The sequence below is a fragment of the Trichechus manatus genome, unplaced genomic scaffold (assembly GCF_000243295.1).
Source record: "Trichechus manatus latirostris isolate Lorelei unplaced genomic scaffold, TriManLat1.0 scaffold00048, whole genome shotgun sequence".
Classification (NCBI taxonomy): Eukaryota; Metazoa; Chordata; class Mammalia; order Sirenia; family Trichechidae; genus Trichechus; species Trichechus manatus.
In genome coordinates this window covers 3276935-3284978 of record NW_004443984.1, presented here as the reverse complement: position 1 = coordinate 3284978, position 8044 = coordinate 3276935, and positions in this window count along the sequence as shown.

Below are 8044 nucleotides of genomic sequence, written 5' to 3'. Positions count from 1 at the left end.
GCTGGGGACACATGGGAGCCTACCTACTGCCTATCTCCCACTGGCCAGGTAGGTCCACTCAGGTGGGCTGTAAGTTTAATGCTACATGTGCGCCACTAGCACCATAGCCGAGGAGATCACAACTTTCTCCAGTTGGCCATAGTCCAAAGCCCATGTGGCAAGCGACATGGGCAAGCCTCAAGCCTCATAAGGTGAAGGAGGGGGGTTAAGGCCTCATTATGCCCCCTCCCTTCCTGAGACTTGTTGCCAAGATTATGAATTGAGCATTCCTAACTCATTTACCTATGTTTAAGTTTGGCCTGGCTATTTTAGAAAGACAAAATGTACCTTAATTGCTCAGGTTATTTTCAGGAACTAGATACAAAAAGCCAAAGTTAGTTCTTCGTCCCACTTACCTACATCAGGTCTTGTCTCCCTAAGTCGACTATAACTTCTTGGAAGGCAGAGAACTTCTCTTCTTTACTTTTTCTGGTGCACCATCATACTACTTATTGTTGTTGTAGTTAGGTGTCATTGAGTCGGTTCCGATTCATAGCAACCCTATATACAACAGAATGAAACGCTGCCTGGTCCTGCATCATCCTCCAAGTCGTTGTGATGCTTGAATCCATTGTTGCAACCACAGTGTCAATCCATCTCCGTGAGGGTCTTCCTCTTTCTTGATGACCCTCTACTTTACCAAGCTTGACATCCTTTTCCAGGGACTGATCCCTCCTGAAAACATGTCCAACGTATGTGAGAGATAGTCCCGCCATCCTTGCTTCTAAGGAGCCTTCTGGCTGTATTTCTTCCAAGACAGATTTATTTGTTCTTTTTGCAGTCAGCGGTATGTTCAATATTCTTCGCCAAGACCATAATTCAAAGGTGTCAATTCTTCTTCTGTCTTCCTTACTCACTGCCCAGCCTCCACAATCATATGATGCGATTGAAAACACCATGGCTTGGGTCAGGCACACCTTAGTCCTTAAAGTGACATCTTTGCTTTTTAACACTTTAAAGAGGCTTTTGCAGCAGATTTGCCCAGTGCAATGCATTGCTTGGACTCTTGGCTGCTGCTTCCGTGGATTTTGGTTGTGGATACAAATAAAATGAAATCCTTGACAACTTCAATCTTTTCTCCGTTTATCATGATGTTGCTTACTGAACCAGTTGTGAGGACTTTTGTTTTCTTTATCTTGAGGTGTAATCCATACTGAAGGCTGTAGTCTTTAATCTTGATCAGTAAGTGCTTCAAGTCCTCTTCACTTTCAGCAAGAAAGGTTGTTGCATCTGCATAACGCAGGTCTTTAATGAATCTTTCTCCAATCCTGAAGCCCCGTTCTTCTTCATATAGTCCAGCTTCTCAGAGTAGTTGCTCAGCATACAAACTGAATAATTATGGTGAAAGGATACAACCCTCATGCATACCTTTCCTGACTTTAAACCTCCCAGTATCCCCTTGTTCTGTTCTAACGACTGACTATTGATCTACTTGCAGGTTCCTCATAAGCACAATTAAGTGTTCAAGAATTCCCATTCTTCACAACGTTATCCATAATTTGTTATGATCCACACAGTTGAATGCTTTTGCATAGTCAATAAACTACTGGTAAACATCTTTCTGGTATTCTCTGCTTTCAGCCAGCATTCATCTGACATCAGCAATGATATGGTTCATTCCACGTCTTCTGAATACAGCTTGAATTTCTGCCATTCTTTGTTGATGTACTGCTGCAGCTGCTTTTAAATGATTTTCAGCAAAATTTTACTTGCGTGTAATATTGATACTGTTTGATAATCGCCACATTCGGTTGGATCACCTTTCTTTGGAATAAGCATAAATATGGATCTCTTTCAGTCTGTTGGCCAGGTAGCTGTCTTCCACACTTCTTGGCATAGACGAGTGAGCACTTCCAAAGCTGCATCTGTTTGTTGAAACATTTCAATTGGTATTCTGTCAATTCCTGGAGCCTTGTTTTTCGACAATGTCTTCAGTGCAGCTTGGACCTGTTCCTTCAGTACCATTGGTTCCTGATCATGTGCTACCTCCTGAAATGGTTGAACATTGACCAATTCTTTTTGGTATAGTGACTCTGTGTATTCTTTCCATCTTCTTTTGATGTTTCCTATGTAGTTTAATATTTTTTCTGTAGAGTCCTTCAATATTGCAACTTGAGGGTTGAATTTTTTCTTCTGCTCTTTCAGCTTGAGAAATATCGAGCGTGTTCTTCCCTTTTGGTTTTCTAACTCCAGTTCTTTGCACATGTCATTACAATACTTTACTTTGTCTTCTTGAGTTACCCTTTGAAATCTGTTCAGCTCTTTTACTTCATCATTTCTTCCCTTCACTTTAGCTACTCTTCGTTGAAGAGCAAGTTTCAGAGTCTCTTTTGACATCCATTTTGTTTTTTTCTTTCTTTCCTGTCTTTTAAATGACTTCTTGCTTTCTTCATGTATAATGTCCTTGATGTCATTCCACAGCACGTCTGGTCTTCGGTCGTTAGTGTTCAATGCATTAAATCTATTCTTGAGATGGTCTCTAAATTCAGGTAGGATATACTCAAGTTTGTACTTGGGCTCTTGCAGACTTGTTCAAATTTTCTTCCGTTTCAACTTCAACTTGCATATGAGCAATTGATGGTCTGCTCCATAGTTGGCTCCAGGTCTTGCTCTGACTGATGATATTGAGATTTTCCATTGTCTCTTTCCACAGACATAGTCAGTTTGATTGCTGTGTATTCCATCTGGTGAGGTCCACGTGTATAGTCGCTGTTTATGTTGTTGAGAAAAGGTGTTTGCAATGAAGAAGTCTTAGTCTTGCAAAATTCTATCATGCCATCGCTGGCATCGTTTCTGTCACCAAGACTATATTTTCCAGCTATTGATCGTTCTTCTTTGTTTCCAACTTTTGCATTCCAATCATCAATAATTATCAATGCATCCTGATTGCATGTTTGATCAATTTCAGACTGCAGAAGCTGGTAAAAATCTTCAATTTCTTCCTCTTTGGCCTTGGTAGTTGGTGCTTAAATTTGAATAATACTTGTATTGACTGGTCTTCCTTGTAGGTGTATGGATATTATACTATCACTGACAGCATTGTACTTCAGGATAGATCTTGAAATGTTCTTTTTGACAATGAATGCAACGCCATATTCCTTCAAGTTGTCATTCCCGGCATAGTAGACCATATGATTGTCTAATTCAGAATGGGCAATACCAGTCCATTTCAGTTCACTTATGCCTAGGATATCGATGTTTATGCATTCCATTTCATTTTTGATTATTTCCAATTTTCCTAGATTCATACTTTGTACATTACACATTCTAATTATTAATGGATGTTTACAGCTGTTTCTTCTCATTTTGAATTGTGACATATCAGCAAATGAAGGTCCCGAAAGCTTGGCTCTATCCACATCATTAAGGCTGACTCTCTTTGAGGAGGCAGCTCTTCCCCAGTCTTCTTTTAAGTGCCTTCCAACCTGAGGGGCTCATTGTCTGGCAATATAGCAGGCAATGTTCCACTCATAAAAGTTGTATATGTAAAGGAACAGGATGACTTAGGAAGGCACATGTGGCTACCAACATAATTAATTTCTCACCCTCAATGGGTTGTTTCCACGTGGGAGGTGGGTTTTCACTGGATAATTCTTTTCAGAAGTAGACTGCTGGGTCCTTCCTCCTAGTCTGTCTTAGTCTGGAAGCTCAGCAGAAACCTGTCCACCATGGGTGACCCTGCTGGTATTTGAATACTGGTGGTATAGATTCCAGCATCATAGCAACATGCAAGCCCCCACAGTACGACAAACCAACAGATAGGTGAAGGATACTACTTAGTATATATTATTTATCTGATTCCTCCACCAAACTTGGATAGCTCCATGTGGCAGGGAAAGTGTCTTGTTTACTGAAGTTTCCCTCGGGCATAGCACAATGCCTGGATCATCAAAACCTAAAAACCCACTGCCATTGAGTTGATTCTGACTCATAGCAACCTTATAAGACAGAGTAGAACTGCCCCACTGGGTTTCCAAGACTCTAAATCTTTATGCGAGCAGACTGCCACACCTTTCTCCAGCAGAGTGGCTGGTGGGTTTGAACCACTGACCTTTTGGTTGGCAGCTGTGCTCTTAACCACTCCACCACCAGTACTTCAGATCATATTAGCCACCTAATAAGCTTTTGCTGAGAAGGGAAACTAAAAGAGCGAGAGTTTAATAAGAAATTCCCACCTCCCACGTGGAAACAACCCATTGAAGGTGAGAAATTAATTATGTTGGTAGCCACATGTGCCTTCCTAAGTCATCCTTTTCCTTTACATATACAACTTTTATGAGGCCCTGAACCCCTCCTGAGTTCTAGGAATAGATCTGAAAGAGATGGTCTAGGAGAAAAAGTATTATGACTGTTGTAATAACTTTCATGTGGGAGCAGTGGTGGTAGGTCAGTGGTAGAACTCTTGCCTTCCACGACGGAGACTCGGCCAATGCACCTCTTGTGCAGCCATTACCTGTTTGCCAGTGGAGGCTTGCGTGTTGCTATGATGTTGAACAGGCTTCAGCAGAGCTTCCAGACTAAAATGGACTAGGAAGAAAGGCCTGGAGAGCTACTTCAGAAAATCAGCCAATGAAAACCCTATTGGTCACAACAGTCTGATCCGCAAACAATCATGGATCATGGTGATGGTTTAGGACCGGGAAGTGTTTTGTTTTTCGGTGCATGTCATTGCCATGAGTTGGGGGTCAACTCAAATGGCAGCTAACAACAATAAATAACTTTCATTACTTCAATTAAAGCCAATTCAGGAAACTTCTTGGGTGTCTTCTGTGAGCCAGGTACTGTGCTGGGTACTGAGAATGACGTAGGGAAGTTACAGAAGTGAATAACACATGAATGATTCAGTCCTCAGGGGTCATGTGATTCAGTGGGTGCTAAGTCATAGAGAAAAGCAGGTGTGTGATAGTTATAATAACAGTAAAAATTTACATGATTAAGAAGTAACTATGTGTCTTAGGCTAGGTTCTCCAGAGAAGCAAAGTCAGTGAGGTGTGTGTATGTGTGTGTGTGTGTGTGTGTGTGTGTGTGTGTGTATATATATATATATATACATATATATAAACTCGTTGCCATTGAGTCAATTCCGACTCTTACCAATCCAATAGGACAGAGTAGAATGCCTCATAGGGTTTCCAAGGAGCAGCTGGTGGATTCAAACTGCCAACCTCTTGGTTAGCAGCTGAGTTCTTAACCATCGTGCCACCAGAGTTCCATATATGTATATAGATAGAGATTTATCTCAAAGAAATGGCTCATGAGGTTGCGAAGGCAGGCAAGTCCCAAATTCATGGGTCAGGCATCAGGCTGGAGGCTTCTCCTGACTCATGTGCTGCAGGGGATGAAGAACCCAAAATCAGCAGGTCAGACAGTAGGCTGCTGGCCCACAGGGCTGCGGAAGCTGGCGAATCCCAGAATCAGTAGATCAGATGGCAGGCTGCGTGCTCACAGGGCTGCAGATACTGTTGAATCCCCAAATCAGGTCAGACGGTAGGCTGCTGGTTCACAGGGTTATGGAAGATGGCAAATCCCAAAGATGGCAGGTCAGATGGTGTCTTAGGCTGGGTTCTCTAGAGAAGCAAAACCAGTAATGAGTGTAAATATATATATATATATATAGAGAGAGAGAGAGAGAGAGAGAGAGAGATATTTATATCAGGGAAACAGCTCACGTGACTGTAGAGGCTAGAACAACCTAAGTTCATGGATCAGGGTAAAGGCTTCTCCCAAGCCACGCAGCCACAGAAGCTGGCAAGCCCAAGATCGGCAGGTCAGAGAGCAGGGCTCTGCTCACAGGCTGTGAAGATTGACGAATGCCAAGTTTGGCAGATAAGCTGACAGCTCAAGTCCCAAGAACTGGAGATGAGACAACAGGAGACAGCCACAGGATCCAGAGAGATCAAAAAGCCAGAACATCTGCTTATACTCATATGCAGTCCACACCCCCAAGGAACTCCCTTTCATCTGATTGGCTACTCACAGGATATTCAATCATGGGAGTGATCATATTTAAACACTGAGAATATGGTCCAGCCAAGTTGACACACAATCTTAACCATCACAGATGGCAGGTTGCTGGCTCAAGTTCTGAGAACTGGAGGTCAGATGATGACCATCTGGATGCAGGATACAGAGCAAGGGATAGCTTTGCCAGAGCATCCATATATATTGGATACAGGCCACATCCCCTTATCAGACACTTGAGTAAGGGCATGACTTGAGTAAGTGTGTGACTTGAGTCACACCCTCTTGTAATGGTGTGACTCATGATACACCCTACACTAAAGCTGCCTCATCAACATATATAGATTAGGATTTATAACACATAAAATGAAAGATTATTACATAATATCACATAATGGAGGATAATTACTAGTTGGCCAAGTTGACACATACCATTAACCATCACACTGCGTATCAGGCACTATTCTAAAAGCTTTACATATATGATCTAACTTTAGTCTCATAGTATCTCTGAGAGCCAGGTATTTTCATTATTCCCATTGGACGGAAGAGGAAACTGAGGCAAATAGAGGTTGCAGAACTTGCTCCAGTTTGTTGTTGTGCTGTTGTGTGCCGTCAAGTTGATTCTGACTTATAGTGACCCTATATGACAGGGTAGAACTGCCCCATAGGGTTTCCTAGGCTGTAATCTTTAAGGCAGCAGATCACCAGGTCTTTTCTCCCACAGAGCAGCTAGTGGTTTCGAATGGTTAGCAGCTGAACACCTAACCATTGTGTCTCCAGGGCTCTTTTGCCCCACGTTTTACCCATAACTCTTTGTTGTTGAGTCGATTCCGACTCGTGACCCTTTTGGACAGAGTAGAACTGCCCTACAGGGTTTCCAAGGCTGTAATCTTTACGGAAGTAGACTGCCACATCTTTCTCCCACAAGGAGCTAGTGAGATCAAACCACTGACCTTTTGGTTAGCAGCCGAGCGTTTTAACCACTGCGACACCAGGGCTCTTTAAACTGTAAATAATGAAGCTGATATTCAAACATGGGCAATCTGACTCACATCTGTGTGCTTACAAAAAGTGCTAATACTTAAGGAAATAATTTTAAAACAGAGATTAATCTCAATTCGACTCTGGTTTTCTCTGACTCAAAAAATATTATTTCCTCTTTCCTCACTCTCTATGGCCACCTGAGTAGTTCTACCCATTTTTCTGAAGGGGTGCTTGAAATACCCGAACTGCTCTCACAGATTATGTACTGCTGGAAATGCCCTCTTTAGTGTTCAAAAAAAAATTCATTAGTTTCAAGTGTGTCATTGTCGCTGGCGGGTTGAGGAGAACCAGGTTTTCTGGGAAGGACTTGGAGGTGGAAACTCAAGAAGGTATTTTCAAAGCTGGGAGCTGGGAGCCCTGAGCCTGGAGAGCAATGTCTTGATTCAGCACCACGGACAGAGCTCCGGGAGCCCTCAGCACCCTGGACAGAGAAGCTGATAGAGCCTGCTGGGGGAACCCAACAGCCGTTACGAATGAACCGAGCTAAGACAGAGTGCTGAACTCTCTTTTCTTCAGCCAGATCTCAGTCACCTGTTCCTGAATTTTATAAAGAGGTACAGGGAGTGAATATATTTAAGGGCGCTATTAACAGGGGGATAAGATTCTTAGATGGGGAGGATTATGTAAATAAAAATGGCTTTGGCTGATTTACTCAGAGAACTCTTGGTAGATCTAAATTAGGGTCCTCAGAAGTGGGACATTGATAATAATGTTTGCTAATTATATGTATTTTTAAAGGCAGAATTGCAAACAGCCACAGTGTGTTTTTTTTTTTTAATTCCCCAAAGTTCCATCCCCCATCCCTTACATTCAAGGTTTAGTCTTTGGAGGGCACTCCGTGTGGGAAAGAGAGGGAAATAATCTCTCTTCACCCCCTTCCTTTCCTTCCCATTTTCCTCTTTCCCATCCCCACTCATCCTCTTTCTCTCTCAAATACATCCGTGCACGCATACAGACACACACACACACACACACACACACACACACACACACACAC